The sequence below is a fragment of the Sparus aurata genome, chromosome 22, assembly GCF_900880675.1.
Source record: "Sparus aurata chromosome 22, fSpaAur1.1, whole genome shotgun sequence".
NCBI lineage: Eukaryota > Metazoa > Chordata > Actinopteri > Spariformes > Sparidae > Sparus > Sparus aurata.
In genome coordinates this window covers 29,392,613-29,416,489 of record NC_044208.1, presented here as the reverse complement: position 1 = coordinate 29,416,489, position 23,877 = coordinate 29,392,613, and the positions used below count along the sequence as shown (strand labels likewise).

Below are 23,877 nucleotides of genomic sequence, written 5' to 3'. Positions count from 1 at the left end.
CCTTACAACAGCTGTTAGAATGGTTTGATGGTCAAAAGTGCAAATGTAATGTCTATGAAGACAATAAAGGCGCTATAGCCTTAGCCAGAAATCCTGTCTATCGACAACGGTGTAAGCATGTGGATATTAAATACCACTTCATTAGGTCTCTGATAGATGGAGACAAGATCAGCTTGGAATACTGTCCTACAAATGATATGGTTGCAGATATACTAACCAAGTCTACTACTAAACTGAAGCTGACAAGGTTTGAAATGTTTTTGTTTGGCACATGAAATGTTTGTTTTTCTTATGAATAGTACAGTGTGTATTAGAGAATAGATTCCTCCTTAAATGTGAGCAAGTGGGGGTGTTGAGAGATGTGCTCTCATTAATTTATTATTGTGCCCCTTTTGAATGAGTTCTGTTTTCTTGCGGCAACCGCTGATTTATGTTGATGACGTAATGTGGTCATGTGACCCACCGGTTCTGTTGATTACCTGCAGCTGTACAGAATAAAACCTGTGTGTGCCGTGATTGCGGGTTGTTCACACAAAGAGAGCAAACGTGTGCAGTGTGATGTAACGTTAAGCTGTGGTAAAAAAAACTCTGCTAACAGTCCGAGTATACATGCCAGTGAGAAAATCGAATTATTGGCCAAAGCATGTCATACCCCAGTACGATAGGTGTCACTGTACCCGTTTCAACTAGTGGTAATAGAGCTGACCTCATTACGTCACCAGCAACATCAAACTCTGCCTCGGCATTCGAGAAAGATGGCGTACGAAGAGCAAGACGAAGCTACATCTTTGTACATTTCGTATATGGCGTACTGATAATTCGAGAAAAAAACCTTGAGCCTGCACAGAACGCAAAAACCGAATCCAATCTGATGGAACGTATACATGCACGAGTAATGCGACTATCAACTGAATAATCTAGGTGTTTTAATACGATTATCAGAAATCCGACCCGGTCCAATTTTTGTCAGACTAAAGTGTATACATGCATATTAAAAATCCGATCATAGTCAGACTAACCCAGTAATTATTATTTCTCGAGTTTCATGTAAACTTACTGTTTGTTTGAGCGATGTCGCATGAGGTCCAACAATTAGTACTAAAGACTGAGTTATTATCATTTGATGGGTAATAATGTGTCTCAGGTGGAGTTCACCTGGCTGAAGTAAATGTATTGGAAAGTAAACGACTACATGTCATTTCATCTCTGAGCTTGGTGATGAGAATTGATCCAATAAGCAGGTTTCATACTTGTTCAGGAAAACATGTATGGTGTTGAGGTTTTATATAATGCATGTGTGTAAAGTGTTTGTCTTTAACACTGAAGGCTTCAGCTTTACCAGGATCTTTAATGTTAATCACATCTGAACTTACCGAGCCTTTCTACAGTTCCTCACAGCTGGAATCAGTCTCTGTTTTCCCTGCCATGATGTCTTGTATTTCTGTGGGTCTAACTCATCCAGAACCTCCTCTGACATCTGCAGCATGTAGGCCAGAGCTGAGCAGTGGATCACAGAGAGTTCCGTCTTTGATCTGTTCTCTGACTTCAGGAACTCTTGGATGTCCTGATGGACTGAGTGGTCGTTCATCTCCGTCAGACAGTGGAAGATGTTGATGCTTCTGTCAGGAGAGATCTCATCACTGTTCATCTTCTTCAGGTTGTTGATGGCTCTCTGGATGATATCTGGACTGTTGTCTGTCTGACCCAGCAGGCCTGCTAAGAGTCTCTGGTTGGACTGCAGAGAGAGGCCATGAAGGAAGCGAACAAACAGGTCCAGGTGACCAGTTTCACTTTTGAGGGATTTCTCCATGGCGCTCCTCAGGAACTTATCCAGGGTTGAATCAACATATTTGTCCCCAAATAAGTCCTTCACCACCTCTGTGTTCTTGTTGGTGAAACAGTGGAACATGTAGACTGCAGCCAGAAACTCCTGAACGCTCAGATGAACAAAGCAGTAGACTGTTTTCTGGAAGATCACACTCTCTCTTCTGAAGATCTCTGTACAAACTCCTGAGTACACCGAGGCCTCTGTGACATTAAGACCACAGCGCTCCAGGTCTTCTTGGTAGAACATGATGTTTCCTGTCTCCAGATGTTCAAACGACAGCCTCCCCAGCTTCAGAAGAACTTCCCTGTCAGCCTCCGTCAGCTCCTGTGGACTCGTCTCACGTCCCTCATCGTACTTCTGCTTCTTCCTCTTTGTTTGAACCAGCAGAAAGTGTGAGTACATGTCAGTCAGGGTCTTGGGCAGCTCTCCTCTCTGGTCTGTAGTCAACATGTGGTCCAGAACTGTAGCAGTGATCCAGCAGAAGACTGGGATCAGACACATGATGTGGAGGCTCCTGGAGGTCTTGATGTGTGAGATGATTCTGCTGGACAGATCTTCATCACTGAACCTCCTCCTGAAGTACTCCTCCTTCTGGACGTCAGTGAAGCCTCGCATTTCTGTTACCCTGTCAAAACACAAAGCAGGGATCTGATTGGCTGCTGCAGGTCTGGAAGTTATCCAGACGAGAGCCGAGGGAAGCAGCTTCCCCTGGATGAGGTTTGTCATCAGCACGCTGACTGATGACTTCTGTGTGACATCAGACACGACCTCATGGTTGTTGAAATCCAGTGAAAGTCTGCTTTCATCCAGGCCGTCAAAGATGAAGAGAAGTTTACAGACAGCGAGCTTCTCTGCTGTCACCTTCTGTAATGTTGGATGGAAAACATGGAGCAGCCTGAGAAGACTGTACTGCTCATCTCTGATCAGGTTCAGCTCCCTGAACGACAGCAGAACCAGCAGACTGACATCTTGGTTTTCGGAGCCCTCTGCCCAGTCCAGAGTGAACTTCTGCACCGAGAAGGTTTTTCCAACTCCAGCGACGCCGTTGGTCAGAACGACTCTGATGCGTCTCTGTTGGTCAGGTGAGGCTTTAAAGATGTCGCAGCACCTGATTGGAGTTTCACTGAAGGTCTTCTTCTTGGAAACTGTCTCAAGCTGCCTCACCTCATGTTGGGTATTAACCTCATCACTCTGTCCCTCTGTGATGTAGACCTCAGTGTAGATCCTGTTAAGGAGGGTACCACTTCCTGTTTCATCACTTCCTGTTTCATCACTTCCTTCAGTCACACGTTCACATCTCCTCCTCAGACTGATCTTATGTTCATCTAAAACCTCCTGCAGACCAACATTCACTGAAAGAAGAGAAAAAACTGGGAGAAAATACAATTTGACAATTAGCAGTCAATGATCTTTTTATTACAAATTAAAAACCATCAGTATAAGAAGTTGTTTGTTGTTTCCTTTTTCTGTCTTTCCACCTTAACGTTGTGGAGAGGTTTGTGTGTCCCTGTGATCCTTGGAGCTCTGTTGTCGGGGGCATTAGCCCCTGGCAGGGTCTCACAAAGCTAATTAGCCCCAGAGGAGGGGCCAGACTGAGAGGGATTCAAAGAACCTCTATGAATCAGCCACAAAGGTGCTGCAGCACCTGAACCAGGAAAGAGAAATCAGGGCACCTTTCTGGAGCTAAACCTGGGAGTGGAGGTTGCTGGTGAATAGGGCTGTAACGATACACCAAACTCATGATTCGGTTTGTATCACGATTTTTGACCCACGGTTTGATACAAACCTTGATGTAACATATCAATAACTTATACTTGTCTGATAGTATCAGAGGTGCAGTATTGTGGAGGGCGTGTCTATCTGATGGTCTGTTAACTGCACAGATCCCTCACTCAACTTAATACAGAGAAATGTCCCACAAAACAACGTTACAGAACCAAACTAAGGTAACGTAGTAACTGTAACTGTCTTTGGCAACAAGGAAAAATACCGCAGCTGTACGTGGAGAAGCGTCCTTCCTCCCGCCCTTCCTACCGACTCGTCACATTTCTGCCCGATAAAAGGCATCTGTCACCGGAAAAAAAAACATAAACGTTTATGATGAAAAAAAATCTCCGCGACGGTCAGCCCTCCGGACCGAGACTTCAGTGAACTTTACCCCGGAAGACAGCCTCCGTCGGGTTTTGATTGACAGGGGAGACACCGGGAAACCCCTTGGAAACACACACGCGTCATCATCATGACGTGTACCTTCACGTCTCTTTAGGAGCCGCAGTGCTGGCTTTGTGTGAATTACGCAGCAGTTCGTCTTTACAGCGATGTTTTGCTCTGTGTGAACGAACAATGGCGGAGAATTGGCGAACAACCGCTGCGGTGTTAAGGTGGTTACAGCTCATAGGGCTGGAACTGGACTGGAAGTTGTGTCGAGATTCTGCCTTCTCACAGCGCGAGACAGGTTCATGGATCTGAGTGTTGCAATTTCAGCTTCGATACGAGTATCGTTACAGCCCTACTGGTAAATATCTGGTGGCTGGTCTTTGACTACATGGAGACGCCACCCTGTGGGCTGACTACCAGCAGGGACAGGCGTTGGGGTCGGGTGTGTGCCAGTTTCATGCAAAAGAAGGAAGGTGAACTGATTCCTGGCATCAGACTGGTCCTCAGGACAGGGAATGTCTCCTCTCATGGGGGAAGGAACAGGTGCTGGTGCTGGAGGTGGGGCAGTACCAACTAGATTTAGTTGGGCTCACTTCGATGCACAGCACTGTTTCTTGAACTGAACTGCTTTGCTTGAGGGACGACATCTCAGGTTGGCCCCTGTAAATGACCAGCACCTGCACCTCAGCCCGTCCACTACACTCTGCTGCTGCTAACTGCTTGTTATTCCCTCACTACAAGGGAGGACCAGCTACTGCTCAACCAAATCCAGACTGGTTGAAGTCCTGGATCCACAATAGTGACACAAACCCCCAGTGACATCAGAACAGAAGAAACTCGACACAACTTCAGACTGAAAACTCTGTTCAGACTGAAAACTCTCCTGTTCAGACTGAAAACTCTCCCGTTCAGACGGCACCTTGATCCATAAAAACAATCTGTCTCTGGATCTCTTATTGCTTCTAATTGTAGCACTTGAACCATTTTAACATAATTGATACATTTGATCTACTCATTTTGTATCCACATGGTTCCATCAGTTATTTTCAGTCACTTTGGATACAAACGTCAGCTAAATGGACGTATTGTAATGAAGCAGGCTACATTTTTAAGCTGTTTAACGTGCTGAAACTGAGCAGCTAATTAGCTTCTGCTGTAGCCTGAAAATAGATGTTAGCAGTGCACTTTTCCTCACTGGATGTTTGTTTGGTCTCTTGTTCAACAAGTGGATCTGCAGGACGAGGTGTGTGTTTGTAAGTTAAGGAGGAGGAGATGTTAGCAGGAAAGCTAATGTGGACTGTTGTTTAAAGTGCTGTTTTGTCTCAAGCTGCTGTCTGACACTTCTCCATCTCCATCTATGCATACAGAGAACAAACTGCTTTCTGATTGGTTAATGTGAGACATAACAAATGTATTAAAACAACAAGTAGTGTGTTCAGACATGAAGACATCAGCAGACAGATATATAGTCTTACTTTGTACAGTGCTGCTCAGACTGGCTGTCTGCAGTCCAGTGCTTGTTCTGGATCTTTTCCCACACTGGGGACAGGAGGAGTGTCCTGGTGAAGCAGACTGGTCCCAGTATGATGTGATGCACTGTCTGCAGAACCAGTGTCCACAGCTGGTAGAGACTGGATCCTTCAGGACGTCCTGACACAAAGAACAGCGGGACGGCTGCTCCTCCACAGAAACATGCCTCCTCTTCTTCTCTCTGTGAAAACATTTCTTTAGAATTAAAACCATTTGTAGATTGTTTCTAAAAATATCCAGATTTGGTCGACACAGTTGAGAAGCTCAGATCAGCTGACAGAGGACAGTAAAACTGTTGTTACTTTTCTGACTGAATTCAGCATTCAGTCTGGAATGAAAATGTCTGTTTGTGTTATTACAACTCTTCTGTTTAGGCAGTTTGAACCTGGAGTTAAAAGTGTTCTCAATAACTGTGGTCGACCACTATGTCATCACTATTTAACTATGGCATCACTTTTTGACTATGACATCACTTTTTGACTATGACATCACTTAACTGTTAAATGAAGACATACATGTATTTCAAAACTTCCACAAAGAAAAACAAACAAACTATTCTGATGTTGGTTCGTCTGGTGGTAATTTGGTTTTGAATTTCATGATTCATTTTTTTGTTGCTGTTTTCTTCATAAATACAATCAATAAAGTTGATCTACAAACTAGCTCATCAATATGCACAACAGGTGCATATCAATGAAGTTTCCCACACGTTCATGTATTTGTGGTGGACCGACACGATATCAAAAGGCTGCCACTCTCTCACTCACGTACACATGACAGTGTTTCCCACACATAGACTTTACTTGAGCGGGCTTTCAAGGTATATTAACGACCACTAAAGTTTATCTGATGAACCATTTTAGCATTTTGTAAGTGTGAGAGAACAACAGCAGTCGTAATGGTTTAACAAGTGGGTGATCTCCCGTCGCTCTATCCCTCCTGCAGCTCGACCTGCTCTGCAGTTTGTGGCTATTAAACCAGATTAAGATCATCTCAGTTTGAAACAGGATCTGCAGGAATAGTTCTTTAAGAGAACATTTTATCTTCATCCTGAAAGCATCATCATCATCAGGTCAGTTTACAGTAAGAACAGTCTCTTACTTTGAGTCTGATGGTCCAGGTTCAGTACTGAAGTTTAGAGGAGGTTGTTTGGACCAGTCACTCTTCATAGACAGACAGCTGGATACTGGAGACTCTGCTCTCTGTCTGTTGGACTGAACTCTGCAAACACCAACATGTTTGTATTTATATCACATGAATCTTTGAGAAATTCTCTGATGAAAAAGTAATTTAAGAAGCTCTAAACACACAAACTACTGCTACTGTTGATAAAAAGGAGCTTTCAAAGTTTCTCTTTGTCCTCTTAGATCAGATTACAGCTTTTTAGGAGACTGACAGCTGCCACAGATATTAAGAGGAACATGAGCCGTGAAAAGTCTGTTAGATTTAGGAAGAAAATACATTTGAGATTAATTTTGAATACAAAAATACAGAATCAACAAAACAAAGCATGGCAGTGAGAGAGGGAACAGAAAACATAAATGAGTTAGTATCAGTTGTCTTACTTTGAGTCTGATGGTCCAGGTTCAGTACTGAAGTTTAGAGGAGGTTGTTTGGACCAGTCACTCTTCATAGACAGACAGCTGGATACTGGAGACTCTGCTCTCTGTCTGTTGGACTGAACTCTGCAAACACCAACATGTTTGTATTTATATCACATCAATTTTGAGAAAGTCTCTGATGGAAAAGTAATTGAAGAAGCTCTAAACACACAAACTACTGCTACTGTTGATAAAAAGGAGCTTTCAAAGTTTTGTTTTTTAGGAGACTGACAGATATTAATACACAGATATTAAGAGGAACATGAGCCGTGAAAAGTCTGTTAGATTTAGGTAGAAAATACATTTGAGATGAATTTTGAATATAAAAATACAGAACTAACAAAACAAAGCATGAGAGTGAGAGAGGGAACAGAAAACATAAATGAGTTAGTATCAGTTGTCTTACTTTGAGTCTGATGGTCCAGGTTCAGTACTGAAGTCTGGAGGATCTTTGGACCGGTCACTGTTCATAGACAGACAGCTGGATACTGGAGACTCTGCTCTGTCCTCCTCCTCCTTCACACAATCACTCATCTTCTGCTCTGAAGTCAGTCTGAGAGGTGAAACAGTAACAAGAATCAGGAAACAAGTTTGTTCAAGAGTCACACAAGAAGGAGAGAGCAGGAAGTAACACACACTCTCTCTCCCCTTCACACACACATTATACAGTATAATAAAAGCAGCCAGAAGTCCACCTGCTCAGGTTTCTTCACACCTGTGCTTGTTTTCTTGGGTTACTGGAGGTTTAAAGAGTATTATTCAGCCAATCAGGACTTTGTGTCCACAGATGAATCAAACTGTTGACTTCACTCCAACATTTCTTTCCTCCACAGTCCACAGGGAGAAAACTGACTCAAACGCTGTTCTCCTTCTGCTCCGTCCTCTTAAAATGGAGTCTGTCTGAATACTTTCACTTTAAGGCTTCCTCCCTGTTCTCATGTTCTTCTTCTGATTTTTTGGCGGGTTGCAACCATGACTTTTAAGGTTCCTACCACTACCTACTGTACTGTATGTAGAATGGAGATGGACGAAAATACTTTACATCATGGAGTAAACAAATTAAATAAAATGAACACACGAGCAAAAGATTCCTAAATTCTATGCAATATCTCTTTCTCTGTTATCATGTTACACTCCCCTCTCCTCTGAAGTGCAGGTTCATCAAGGACTTCATGTTAAAACCTGGAACATTTTTGGAGGTGGAGCTCCGTTAATTCTAATGAAAAGCTGATGACACATATGACGTCTGTTGATTTAAAAGATGATTTTACAAACTGTGAAAGTCTCAGATTGTCATCAAACTAATGAAATATCAGACTGTGAAAATACGTCATTATAGAGACTTCACAGTCAACAGTGTCGTTAGTGACGTCGTCTCATTAAACGCTCACCGAAACCTGTAACTTACAAAACAAAAACAAAACTACAAATTGAAAAAGCATCTTTTGACTGACTAACATCATATGTGTGATTCATGGTACAAATCAAGCTGGATCCAAAAATGACTCGTCTTTCTCGATTCACTTTAGGGCTGGGACGATGCGCCGACGTAGTCGATGTAATCGATGTAATCGATGTCATAAATTCCGCTGGAATAAAGACGAACCGCCATGTAATTCACACAGAAAGCTGCGCTGCCGTCATGATGATGACGTCCGGGTGTTTCCCAGGTGTCCCCCCTGTCAATCTAAACCCGCAGACCGTTTATAATGTGTAGTGATTGAGAACCCAGCCCCCTTAACATCCTGGAAGGTGAAAAAGTTACGTTTTTCGCGCTAAATTACATTATTACATAATCGCAATCAGTAAACAGGTCGCTGCGTGACTCTGTCACTTGCGGAGACGGAGGCTGTTTTCTGGGGGAAAGTTCACTGAAGTCTTGGTTGGAAAGGCTGACCATCGCAGTGATTTCTATCAACACAACCACTTGAGTCAGTTAAAGGTTTTTGCCGGTGACAGACGCTGTTTTTCGGGCAGAAATGTGACGAAGAGTTGGTAGGACAGGCGGGAGGACAGACGCTGCTCCGCCTACAACTGCTGTATTTTTTTTTCTCATATAAGTTACCAACGACAGTTACAGTTACTACGTTACTTTTGTTTGGTCATGTAACGTTAAATTAATCGTTAGATTAGTCGACTAATCGAAAAAATAATCGCTAGATTAATCGTTTGAAAAATAATCATTTGGGACAGCTCTAATTCACTTCAATACAACGTTTTTTCCAAAATAAGGTCCCATGATGGAAACTGGAAGGAGTGGGCTTCAACTCTCTATAGAGCAGTGTAGCCATGACGTATTTTTGTAGGCTAAGCCGGAAGTTAGGATCGTCCCGGTTCCCTCATCAACATCTTGTGGGATTTGTGAATTGGATTTTAAAATATTGCCAACAAATAATCTTTGTCAAACACAAATTTATGATATTACAGGTTTTGTTCATGAAGATAATCTTCACAGATGAACACAGATGTAACTGCAAAGATTGTAAAATGTAATTTAAATGAGTAACAGTAAGAAGCTCATGTTCTGAGACGTTTTAATTACACAGTTTGGCCACTGTCTATGCCAGTGGTTTTCAAAGTGAGCGCCGCCAGGGGGCACTAGGGGGGCCTCAGAAAATTGGAGGGAAGATAAGAAACGAGACGTGTCGAATCTGACGATTACAGCAGTTTACGCATTGTACGGTCCAGGACAAATGGTTTAATAACCATTTGTCCTGAACCGTACAACCAGGGCCGCCTCTAGCCCATTTGGTGCCCTTGGTGAGATTACTACCACCACCACCCCAGACTAACGTCTGGAGGCCTGTGCGAATTTCCAATCCCTTCAAAGTCGCTTGAGAGGTAGAGAATATGTCCTGTATATTTGAGTGACATGCTGCTGCTGAGCAAAGCATCTCTCACTCCCGGTCAGTCTGCTCTGCCCCCCCCCCTTGCTGTATGTGGCGCGCGCACACTCATACACACTTTCACACTTTTAAAAATTGCGTCTGTCTAATTTTGCTTTGGGTGTGGTTTGGGCGTCGGTATCAATTTATAGCGGGTCGGCTCGGGTGCGGAATGTAATTTCTGATACTGTCGGAAAACGGGCCGGATCCGGTTTTAAGTATGGCGGATACAGCCAGGTGCGGGTTTGCAAAATAAGACCCGTGCAGGACTCTTCGTTCTTCTGTTTTGAGACGCTGCTGCTGTTTGAGAGGCTTTCACGTGAGATCATCGTGATGATGAGACTCCACCTGCGCGAACTGTGAACTCACTGAAGTTACTGTGAGTGACTACTGTGCACTCAGGTGGCTGTAATTAAAGGCAAGCTCGCTACGCTGACCGGTGGCCGTGCAATGATATTTTTTCACGGGGTATCAAGGCCAAAGTGCAGGGCAACGGCGGCCACCAAAGTGTTTGTTGAAGAGTGCCGGAGTGTCTGTTCCAGCCCCTCCCCTCTCTGTGCATGAAGGAGGAGGGGCGGGGGAGCAGTGCAGAGAGCTCCGGGTCAGCGGTTTGCCCGGAGCAAGGACCACAGCGCAAATTTGAACTATATCGATGTATGCGATATGGTCTAATTCCATATCACATTTCAAAAATATATCGATATAAGTTTTATATCGATATATCGCCCAGCCCTAGTGTCCAGTATTTATTCATAAAATTGTACTATTTAAAATAATATGCAGTTCATGGACTTACAGACTTACTGCTTTAGCTTGCAAGCTAACAACATGTCGGTAACGCGAAGTTAGTGCTACTATTACTAGCATTACAAGTTGGCTTGTGCTAGTTACTGACCTGCAAAATATCAAATAATTAATTTGAGACATAATGTTGATCAAAATACGATTTTGATGATAAATTGTGTAAATTTCTATAAAACAGACAGTTGCTATAGACGCTGCTCTGATCAGAGGAGCACAGATGGAAAGAGGCTAAAAATAAACTATGCGGGACATTTGCCTTATGGTTCATTTTTGTGTTAATTAAACAGCTTCAGAGTAATAGTGCTGGTTAAATTAACGACTTGTAACTTGTTACATGGAGAATGGAGCCTCCGACCCGGTGTCCCAGCTCTTGTCTCTGCAGCACCGCGACACAAATGCGCCCCGTAACCCGTAATCTGTTGTTTATGACAAATAAGACTACACAATATACACGTCATAATGTGTGTATGATAATCATCGATCCACTGATTGATTTCTGGCTGGCTTCTTTGTAGACAAATGCACATGACCGAGAGGAGGGTTATAGAGGAACAGAAACCTGACATATAGGCTACAATGAACAGATTTATGTCAGCTTTCAAGCTAAAGCAGTAAGTCTGTAAGTCTATGAACTGTATATTATTTGAAATGATACAATTTTATGAAATAAATATTGGATATATACGTTATTGACTTTACCTGTGATGCTTCACCTGAGCTGGCAGCTTCACCCTGAGTAATTTGGTGCCCTAGGCAAGATCTTAGCCGTCAATTTCACAATCATACACTCACACAGAAACTGCATGTATGTATTCAAGATTTTATTTCTTTTAAGTCAAAAATATCACACCAAATAAAAACCAAAGAAAGAAACAAGTGATAAAAACACAACATAAATAAGGCATTGTGCAAACATTATCTCTCAGCCTCAGAGTGCCGCCTCTCTCTTATCTATTGTCAGCCGCTTTGCAAAACGATCTTCAGCTCCTTCCTTGTTGCCATGTGGGTATTGTGCTCCTGGCTCATGAACCTTCACCTAGTGGCTTGCATTTGTCCAGTCCTTTAGTCCTTCCTTATTAAAGCTAGGGTCTACAATACTGGAGAGCTATGACGCAGCAATTCAGCTGAATTTAGCACGGAGCAGACAGGAAGTCAAGCGACAAAATAACAAATTACATCCGGTTACTTCTCAAAATAAAACACTCAGTGTTGACACCAGCACACACCGTGAGGCCAGCTGTCTACCGTACTGCGCCGTTGCGGACTCAAACCGCAACCGGTGGGGATTGCGGGAAGGCGGAGCAAAACCGGATCGGAGCCACAACGCAGCGGACCGTATCCAGTGGAAACTGGGCCGACTCATTAGCCATTCTCATGGCTAAAAACAACACACAACGTTAACGTTAACATTTGGCTAATACGAGCTACAAACGTAGCCAAGTTGGCAAACCTCACATATTTCATGAAAATAACACATCTCCCTGAAACAAAACAAATAATTACCTGTCCAACAGAAAGAGAGCGACCTCTGCATCACTGTTCAAGCCCTTCACATGCCCCAGTTGTCTCCACCGCTCAAACTCCGCACAGATGTTGACTCGGCCCGACTTCTTTCTTTATCCAGAGCCTTTTTCGTCGCAGCCTTTCCTGCCTCAGGCTTTCTTTTCTTTGCCTTTTTAGCGGGGTGAGCTGTTACAAGTAACGCTGGCTGCATTTTCTCTGCCATTGTAACCAAATGAACGTCTTCTCCTGCAACTCTGTATTTCTGCAGAGGAGTGTGCTGAATATTTCCGGTGTTTGGGATTAACACGGGTCCATGTTAACTGGCGACCGTGAGTTGAAGGCGTCTGTGGTCGCCATAGCTACAACAGATGTTGAAAACGGGAAGAGAAGACGTAGCTGTCCTCTGATCTGCCTCTTTGTTCAGGTTTCAGGTCTCTGCAAAACATACCTGATACGTGTTCGGGCTCCTGTTTGATTAAACATGTCTGACCCTCAGTCGCTGTATCAAAGTTGCTGGTTGTTACGGAGGACGTTGTAAACAGGAAAAGGGAGAGCTGCTCTTCCTGTGAATGTGTATAACTGCGCAACAAAGACACTAATCTGCAGTCAGACGAGGATCATGTGACACACTGGTGTTTGTGTCAGGTGAACTATAACTCTCATGTTGCTGCTCTGGAAAGTTTTGTGTCGTAACTGTTTGCAAAAAAATCTTTGAGCAGAGTGAACAAATCTGGATACTGAAAAACTTTTTGTTAGTTTGACTTTACAATGACAAAGTGATGAACATCATTATGATTGGGTTTAATGTAAAAATAAAGACATTTTAATGTCATTATAACATCTATTCTCTGTTAGTATTAATATGATGTAATACTGTTTGTCTGTACAGATCAACAACACAATTTAAAGGAGCACTGAGTAGTTTTATAGAAGAATTTTAATATTTACAATATTAATGAGGTCATAATACAAACTTTTGGTCCTCAGAGGAAAATAAAGTCCCAGAAAACAGAGACGAGCACAGACTTTACACAAGTTCACACTAGTTTAACCTGTGGACACTTTAAATGACTGTAGATTTACACAACGGATTAACAATATTGGATTTTTGCCTTTTAGGCGACGCTGATATCTGCACATATTTTCCCAGCTAACTGCACAGAACATCAAGTCTCTCTTAACGTGTAATTAAGTCATTATTTTGTCTGCTCCTAACGTGACGGCTCATTGGCAGATGCAGCAGAGCAGTCCAGATACACTGATGACAATCTGTCACATCCAGAGGAACACAGGGATGATGCTGGACTGGACAGTGGAGCTGATCTCAGAGCAGTTCACACTGCAGCACTGACAGTCATCTCCACGTGTTGTGATTGGTCTGTCAGTCACTGCTGGATGAAGCTCTCCTCTCCACCCAGTCAGAGCCTCTCCACCCACCAGCTGATGGTGCTGCTTCAACCTCTCTGGATCATCGGGACACAGCTGATCCTCTCAACACCTCCACCTTTCTCAACACTCACACTGACAGAGATCACCACCACCAGCTGATGAGAGAATCAGAGAGAGCAGAAGTGATACATGAGTGTTTACAGAGACTCCCTCCATCAGCTGTCAGTCAGTGATATAAAGACCAGCAGGACTTCAGTCCTGTTCAGACCACAAGTGGAGCGGCTGTGTAGTGTAGCCAGCTTCCTTACAGCTTCATGTTAATGTGTTGGAGTGAAGCTCACAGACCTGCAGAAAAATCACGTGTGTTTACTTTGCAAGTTTCACTGAAGTACACAGTGAAATAAACTGCTCAGAGTCCCTGAACGCATCATGACTGCAGAAACACTTTAATGATGATTTACTGTTGTTAAAAACCAGAGTCTCAGTCACACCTGAATATTTCATCTACTTTTAAATATTACTAATATGTAAATATAGAGTCTGTTTAAAAATTGTGTGTATAAAACAAAAGACAGATAAATATTTGATGTTAAAGCTCCTACATGTTCATACAAAGACTGAACAGTCATCATCAGCTGTGGTTACTGGACTTCAGCAGAGGTTCTGGTCTGTGAGAAAACCAGATGGTTACTAAATGTAACTATGGTTCTTGAAATAAGAGTCAGTGGTTTGCCAGGCTGATCTGTACGGTGGCCCTGAAGGTCGAAACACAACCACACTTAAGATTATGGAAAAGGTGGGTCGGCGTTCTTGTTTTTTATTGGACAGAACCCACGTCTCTGGTGACAGTTTTATGTTTTGTGGAATGTTGTTGTGTTTTGACCTATAGGGCCACCGTAGACCTGAGAGCTGTGACACAGACGGACTGATCAGTTGTTCAGTGCTGAAATGAGAGAAAAAAGATTTGATACTACAACAGTTTGATGGATGAGGACCGCTGTCTCTACACATCCTGTGATGCTGTCAGCTGTGATCAAGCTTTACTTCCTGTAGACATGAACACAACAACAACAGTCATCTTCACTTCAACTCAAACAAAGGATCAAAACAAGCTTCTGGCTTGTCTGATTGGCGGACTGTTCCCCTCTATCTCTTTCTGTCCAACAGAACAACAAGCCTGTCACCGTTCTCCTCTCAGAGCTTCACTGAGGAAAGCAGGAAATGCTGGATCTTTACTTTGATAATGACTGTTTATTACAGTACTGCTGAAACCAGCACGGACTGATTCCAACTCTCTACTGACCTCACAGTGAGGAGTCTACAGTTTAGACTCTCCACAAGTTCTCTCTCCTCCACGCTTTGAAGTAACATTTCACTTTCTACCTTTTCAGCATCTTCTGTCTTGCTGCCTGCAGACTTTCTCAAGTAAAGCTAGATTCCTTGTTGTGATGAACAACCACTTTGTGCTGTGTGTAGAGAATGTGTGGTCGAGCACTGTAACTGTAACTGTAAATTAAATACATTTTATAGAGACACAGAAACACATGAACTGACCTCAGAGTCTCCAGTCGACAGTTTGGACTCTCCACACGTTCAGACAGCAGCTTCACTCCTGAATCCTGCAGGTCGTTCCCGCTCAGCTCCAGCTCTCTCAGATAGGAGGGGTTGGACTTCAAAGCTGAGGCCAGAGAAGCACAGCTGATCTCTGACAAACTGCAGCTCCCCAATCTGGATAAAGAATAAATGTTGTAACTTCACAATTTAAATATTCAGTTAGTATAAAAGTCACAAAACTTCATTATAATGCTGCTCCACATTGCTCTGCCACAGGCAATGGACTAAACCACAGAAGATGAAAACAGATTTTAGCATTAACATGCTCAGTGTGGATCAGTATAATATCAGCCTGATGTCTGCAGTTTAGTGTCAACACAACTTTCACATCATAATAATCTGAGCACAGAAGGAAAAAATGATGTCTGACCTCAGAGTCTCCAGTCGACAGTTTTGACTCTTCAGTCCAGTACAGAGAAGCTTCACTCCTGAATCCAGCAGCTTGTTGAGAGTCAGGTTCAGCTCTCTCAGATGGGAGGGGTTGGACTTCAGAGCTGAGGCCAGAGAAGCACAGCTGATCTCTGACAACCTGCAGCTCAACAATCTGAATAAAGAATAAATGATGGAAGTTTAAAAGACAATGCTCCTGCTTGAGATCATTCAGTGTTTAATAATCTGTTCGATGTTTTTCAGTGAACTGGCATTCCCCATCCCGCTTCAGATTCATCAACAGCCAGCGTTTCCACCCCCAAGAGCGGTGGACAAAGTATAGCAAGTATTTTCCATGCCCCGCTGGCTAACAGCTCCACTCGTTCAACGACCAAGTAACCGAGGCTACAGAGTTTTTTATTTGTAAATATATCCAGCCTTAAATAGTTCTTACTGTCCTGACAGTTATCGTGACAGTGAGGCTGATGTTCGTTTACAGCAGCATGTGAACGCTAATACTAGTTCATTTTCTATGTGTGCACAGTTACAAAGACCTCTTTGTGAAAGTTTAATTCCTTGTTATTGATCATGATATAAAAATTGGTTTGTGATACTTACTGGTGAGTTAGCCTACAGGTTGCTTTAAAAGTGTTCTAGTTTTCCATTTTGCACTTAACTGGTCCTGATGAACTTAAGATTCTTTATCACAGAATGAATCCTTAATTCAGTGAGCCGAGTATATTCAAAGTGCACTGTACTGTTAACTTGAAACAGAGAACACTTTACAGGATCTGTGAAAAAAAGGCCAGTTTGTAAAAGGTCTGAATTTTAGTTGATTAATGAATGATCAAACTCATTGACTTGCGTGGCATCATTCATTTGCATTGTCCAATCCCATCGTGTCACATCAACTCGCTTTGTGTTGAATCACACTGCATCATGATTGAGGTGTGAATCGTATCATATCACATTGGAAGTTGCTGCATCTGTAATGCATCGGATCGTTGACAGTGTGTCCAGATTTGTATTGTGTCGACCTAACACAAGAGATGAACAACCGTATTTCTTAAGTAAAGTCGGTTTCCTTGTTTTGATGAACAACCACATGTGTGTTATGTGTGTAGAGAATGTGTGGTCGAGCAAAAGAGAGAGCGAAACATTTAAATTAATTTAAAAATGTATTTCATTTTATAGATACACTGAAACATATGAACTGACCCCAGAGTCTCGAGTCGGCAATTTGGACTCTCCAGTCCCGCAGAGAGAAGAGTCACTCCTGAATCCAGCAGATCATTGTAACTCAGGTCCAGCTCTCTCAGATGGGAGCAGTTGGACTTCAGAGCTGAGGCCAGAGAAGCACAGCTGATATCTGACAAACTGCAATCGATCAGTCTGAATAAAGAAGAAATGATGTAAGTTTAAAAGACAATGTTTCTGCTTGAAATCATTCAATGTTTAATAATCTGTTCAGAGCTGAAGAAGGTTTAGAATGTAGACGTTTAGAAAATGAAACTCCAAACACCAGAACCCAACAGGATGCAGGTTCAACACTGTCAAATACACAAAGTGAAACAGAGCTCTCATTAATATTAATGACAACGTGCTGCTGCTTCAATAACGGTGTAGTGATGTCACCTCTTAAACTCTGCAGCTCCACCAGAGGCTCAGTCTATACAAACTCATGTTGTGCAGCAAAATAAAAACCCACAGAAACTGATTTAATATTTGATTCTACTATTTAAAGCTCCTGTTATTAACATAGTTGAATTTGAATTTGAGATTGTAGGTCGGGTCGGCCTCCATCCCAAAGCATCAGAATTTGAAGATACTCAAAAATCAACTCTCTCACCAACAGCTTTCACATAAGGGCCATCCTGAATTGCATTTTTTAACTCAGTACAGACGTCACATATCATCATAAAGGTTTGGAACAAACACAGCGTTTGTGTTTTTATTTTTAGAAGCAAGAAAGAAAAGTGCAAATCAGTGATGAAGAGGTTGATAGAGAATAAAACAGTGCTGAAGTTTTGACCTTATATATGTTTTAAATATGAAGCAGAACAAGATGCTCAGTGTCAATCAGGACAGAATCTATGTGGTCAAATCCCCTTCAGAACTGATGACATGAACACTAAGAGTTAAACAGTTTGGAATAATGTTTTCAAAGTGTTAAGCATGGTTTTAAATAAATATTGAAGTGGATTTAAATTTGTGAGAACAACAAAAGTATGTGTGAAATAATTGTGTCACACTTATAATTCATCAGCAGTGTAATATTTTCATTGTTATCAAAGTTTGTCTTCAGAGTTTCACACATTCAACACGTGCAGTGTGTTCAATCAGAGATTACATTACACTCATGTGTTTTTTGTCCAACGTGACCTAAACATCATCCAACCTAATTTTTCCAAAGATTCAACACTTTCTTCTCAGAGATTTCAATCTTTGCAGGGGGCCACACCTTTCTGATGTCACATTAGGGGGTCTGTGTCCAACAATTTGCGTCACTTTACAAACCTGACACACAAACATTAACACTTTCCTCACTCTGTGTTTGGTGAGCAGAGTGGAGGTAAGATAGAGCCCAGGTTTCAACTTCTCTCTCAGCTCTTTTTTCATTTGTTACACAACTATTTCTGTCACTTTAAAATATGAACTGAGTGAAACACTTCCAATGTCTTCCAGGAGAGAACATGTGAGAAATTACCTCCATATTTAAACCATTGTTGAGCCTCCAGCAGCTCTTCGCTCCACCTTTGGCTGTCTGAAACAGCTATGAACACTTTTAGCTTCACTGATGCACACTGATCCCATGCTAAAAGATGGAGTTAACACACTGCAGACCACTGATTGGTCAGTGGGAACAGCCAGAGTCGTCTCGTCCTCCACGGTTTGAAGTAACATTTCACTTTCTACCTTTTCAGCAGTCTTCTGTCTCGCTTGCCTGCAGCCTTTCTCAAGTAAAGCTAGTTTCCTTGTTGTGATGAACAACCAATAGGTTTGCTGTGTGTAGAGAATTTGTGGTCGGGCAAGAGAGAGAGCAATAAATGTAAGTTAATTACATTTTATAGATCAACACAGAAACACATGAACTGACCTCAGAGTCTCCAGTCGACAGTTTGGATTCTCCAGTCCAGCACAGAGAAGCTTCACTCCTGAATCCTGCAGCTTGTTGACACTCAGGTTCAGCTCTCTCAGATGGGAGGGGTTGGACTTCAGAGCTGTGGCAAGAGAAGCACAGCTGATCTCTGACAAACTGCAGCTCTCCAATCTGGAGAAAGAATAAATGTTGTAACTTCACAATGTAAATATGCAGTCAGTATAAACATCACAAAGCTTCATTAAAATGTTGCATAAATACAATTCTGAATATACTTGTTATTGTCTGATAGTTAAAATAAAGATTATTTAACGTTTCATTGTAGTATGTATCTTTCTTATTACTTTAAAAAATAATTTTAAAAGAACATGATTTGGAATCTTAGATGAAGATCAACAGTTGAGGATGTTTAGAGTGAATTATTCATATTGTTATATGAAGGTTTTACATGTGCAGCTCCACATTGCTCTGCCACAGTAAATGGACAAAACCAAAGAAGAAGAAAACAGACTTTATGATTAGTGTGGATCAGTAAAATATCAGCCTCATGTCTGCAGTTTAGTGTCCACACAACTTTCACATATTATTAATCTGAGCACAGAAGGAAACAATTATGTCTGACCTCAGAGTCTCCAGTCGACAGTTTGGACTCTCCAGTCGAGAACACAGCAGCTTCACTCCTGAATCCTTCAGCTGGTCGTTGTAACTCAGCTCCAGGTCTCTCATATGGGACGAGTTGGACTTCAGAGCTGAGGCCAGAGAAGCACAGCTGATCTCTGACAAACTACAGCTAAACAATCTGAATAAAGAATAAATTATGTAAGTTTAGAAGACAATGTTCCTGCTTGAAACCATTCAGTGTTTAATAATCTGTTGAGAGCTGAAGAAGGTTTAGAATGTAGACGTTAAGAAAATGAAACTCCAAACACCTGAACCCAACAGGATGCAGGTTCAACACTGTCAAATTTTTATTTTCAGAAGCAAGAAGGAAAAATGCAAATCACTGATGAAAATGTTGACAGAGAATAAAACAGTTTTGAAGTTTTTATGTTATATTAGATATGTTTTAAATATGAGGAAGAACAAGATGCTCAGTAAGAATCAGGACAGAATCTATGTGGTCAAATCCCCTTCAGAAACGATGACATGAACACTAACATTTAAGCAGTTTGGAATAATGTTTTCAAAGTATTAACCACGCTTTACAATAAATATTCAAATGGATTTAAACATGAGAGAACAACAACAGTGTGTGTGAAATAATTGTGTCACACTTGCAATTCATAAGCAGCAGTGCTGGGCACGGTACTTTTAAAAAGTAGTTAGTTATAGTTACTAGTTACTTCTCCCAAAAAGTAACTGAGTTAGTAACGGAATTACTCCAATATGGAAGTAATTAGTTACCAGGAAAAGTAACTATTGCGCTACTTTTATTTCTTCCCCCTTTTGAGCTGGGCATTTTAGCGTACTCGGCATCTACATATGTATTTAGAAAATGTCTTTCTGCATGGCAGACCAGCACCTGCTCTCCCCGATATCTTGCCAGTGAGGCTCTGAAGGAGTCTGAGTCAACTGTTGATAACGGGAGCAAGTTCTCAACAACATACCTGTCTATCATTGCATTCAGTTCAGTCTGTGTCACAAGTTCTTGTGAAGCTGTAAGCGGAGCTCACGTTAGCCACACCTGGCCTGCTATCATCATCAACAGCATCAGCAACAGAGTTTTTGGCCAGTGTTAGTTTTGTAGAAGCGTGTGCCATTGAGAGATGCTTCATTAGATCAGAGTTGCTTACAATGGACGTGGACAAAGGAGATTAAAGTAGTGTCTGTACTTCCACTTTGAAAACGTTAACTTTATCTCCTAACTCGCCATTGCTGCAGTTAACCTCTGCTAGTTTGTGTGTGTGTGGCTGCTGTGTGCATGTGTGGCTTGTGTGTAAACTGAACACTGCCACTGATTGGATTTAGAACTCTCACTCACAGTTGGAGAGACAATCATCATCACTTATGCGGTTGTCTCGCCCCTCCCTCCGCCCTCACCGGAGGAAAAAAACAGCTTTGCCGCTCCGATGGCTGAGAGCTGAGTCGGATGACAACAGCTTCAATGATCAGCCTTAGTTTGTAAAGCGACACATTTAATAGTCGGTAACGGTAACTGCATTGTAACAGTGGAAATAGTAATTAGTTAGTATACCTGTTACTGAAAAAAGTAACGCCGTTAGTAACACCATTTATTCTAACGCCGTTGTTCCCAACACTGATCAGCAGTGTAATTAGGGCCTGAGCATATGTCCCATTTTTCAAATTATCACATTTTTCACTGCCTAAACATATCCCAAAACTCAGCAAATTTGGAATATAGGTCACACCTGGCAAAACATTTTATAATCTATTGTGGTTGGGAATTTCTAACACTAGGTGGTGCTATAATCGCAGAAAGTGTTTTTTGGCTTATAAGGTTTGGAACAAACACACGTTTGTTGTTGCCTGACAGAGAAGAAAACACAATATTTGTGTTTTTATTTTCAGAAGCTAGAAGGAAAAGTGCAAATAGATGATGAAGACGTCTATAGGGAATAAAAGGTGGAGTTAACACACTGCAGACCACTGATTGGTCAGTGGGAACAGCCAGAGTCATCTCGTCCTCCACGCTCTGAAGTAACATTTCACTTTCTACCTTATCAGCAGTCTTCTGTCTCGCTGCCTGCAGCCTTTCTCAGGTAAAGCTAGTTTCTTTGTTGTGATGAACAACCACATTTGTGTGCTGTGTGTAGAGAATGTGTGGTCGAGCAAGAGAGAGAGTGAAAAATGTATATTAATAAAATGTTGTAGATACACAGAAACACATGAACTGACCTCAGAGTCTCCAGTCGACAGTTTGGACTCTCCAGTCCAGCAGTGAGAAGCTTCACTCCTGAATCCTGCAGCTTGTTGTGACTCAGCTCAAGCTCTCTCAGATGGGAGGGGTTGGACTTCAGAGCTGAGGCCAGAGAAGCACAGCTGATATCTGACAAACTGCAGTCCCAGAGTCTGAATAAAGAATAAATGATGTAAGTTTAAAAGACAATGTTGCTGCTTGAAATAATTCAGTGTTTAATAATCTGTTCAGAGCTGAAGAAGGTTTAGAATGTAGAAACACACAAATGTACAAATACACAAAGTGAAACAGAGCTCTCATTAATATTAATGACAACATGCTGCTGATTCAATAACGTAGTGATGTCACCTCTTAAACTCTGCAGCTCCACCAGAGGCTCCATCTATACAAACTCATGTTGTGCAGCCAAATAAAAACCCACAGAAACTGATTGAACATTGGATTAGACAATTTAAATGTATATGTTATTAACATAGTTGAATGTCGAGTCTCGTTCCAGATGATTCTTCCTCTTCTGCAATTCTCTGCAGTCGGCCATTAACTCACCCGCTACCCCTTCAGCTCCAAGGATTTACATTTTTGTGTTATAACAAAAGTAAATTGACAGTAAATAATAACAAAACAAGGTTAAATGAACATTGCACTGAATTCATTGTTTTGACTTGTTAAAGTTTCGTTTTGAACAAGGCCAGTAGAAAACCACATTTTGAGTTGGGTTTACTGTGGATGGTTACATTTATGTTTTATGGCCATAATAATTTGAAGTTAATTCATTGGGACTGTAAGGGAGGTATTGAACTAAGGCTGATTCTTTAATGTGATAATAGCATCCAAGATGGTGTGTCAGTCAGGACACAAGAGGGAAAGAAAACCGGCATCTATTTCAGGTGGTGGGGCTTTATTTAGAAACTCAGAGGGTCACACACACACACAGGTGTACACAGTTCTGAAATAAGAACAACAAGCAATATTATTTCCACTGAACAATAAACATAAATGTATACACCATTATCTGTTGTGTATACATCCAAATTGATCCCCAAATGACCAAATGCATGAATATTAAGATAAACATGAGGTGAATGGGCTTACACTGCCCTTTGCTGGCTAAGTGATGGATACAGAAACAGGAGCTCAAAGAGCAATCGAGATTAGAGCAACATTCACAAATAGCACATAGCTACGCATAGACAACTTTACAGCTGCAGGAAATCACACTGTATCTTTAACAAGGTGAGGATAACAGACACAACAGCAAGAAACACACACATCACTGCCGACACGTTTTAACAGGTTAACGAGGCAATAACATACTACGACATGAACGATAAACTCACGTTTCTTCATTCGCTTAAACCCGGAGTGTCAATACAAGCACACCTCCGAAACACACGTCAAACACAGGTAAGTCTCAGATCTTTGATCTCTCAGGTGTGTGTGTCTGATATAAATATATAATTAGGGGTCAAATTGTTCAGACTGTCAAACTTTAAACTGAGTTGTTGTGAACTTCTGTTATGGATTTAAATTTCATAGATCGACACAGAAACACATGAACTGACCTCAGAGTCTCCAGTCGACAGTTTGGACTCTCCAGTCCAGCACAGAGAAGCTTCACTCCTGAATCCTGCAGCTCGTTGTGAGTCAGTTCCAGCTCTGTCAGATGGGAGGGGTTTGACTTCAGAGCTGATGCCAGAGAAGCACAGCTGATCTCTGACAAACTACATTCGATCAATCTGAATAAAGAAAATTTTTTATGGAAGTTTAAAAGGGAATGTTCCTGCTTGAAATCAATCAGTGTTTAATATTTTGTTCAGGTTCAACACTGTCAAATACAGAAAATGAAACAGAGCTCTCATTAATATTAATGACAACATGCTGCTTGAACCTCTCATTGAACCGCCACCTTACCGTGGTGAAGGGGTTTGATCAACTGAATGATCGTAGGAACTATGCTGTCTGGGGCTTAATGCTCTTGGTAGGTTCTCCCAAGGCAAACAGGTCTTAGGTAATGGGTCAGACTAAGAGCAGTTCCAAAGCCCCTTATGAAAGAGTTGAGAACCAGGAAGTGCACGTTGCCCGGAATGGTGTCACCGGGGCCTCACCCCAGAGCCAGGCCTGGGGTTGGGGCTCGCAGGCGAGTGCCTGGTGGCCGAGTCCCAGTTGTTCTACTGGGGGACTTCAATGCTCATGCGGGCAACGACAGCTTTACCTGGAGG

General features: G+C 42.0%; 1 long non-coding RNA gene and 1 pseudogene across 1 annotated transcript; both read right to left on the bottom strand.

The window, feature by feature from the left end:
• Window positions 1–23,877, bottom strand: part of LOC115573888 (NACHT, LRR and PYD domains-containing protein 12-like) — a 45,553-nt pseudogene that overhangs the window by 14,817 nt on the left and 6,859 nt on the right.
• LOC115573889 (uncharacterized) lies at window positions 7,143–12,922 on the bottom strand. Its single transcript, XR_003982369.1, has 3 exons — window positions 12,309–12,922; window positions 7,523–7,669; window positions 7,143–7,200 (listed from the first exon to the last, which is right to left on the bottom strand). It is a non-coding gene; the product is annotated as an uncharacterized LOC115573889 (long non-coding RNA).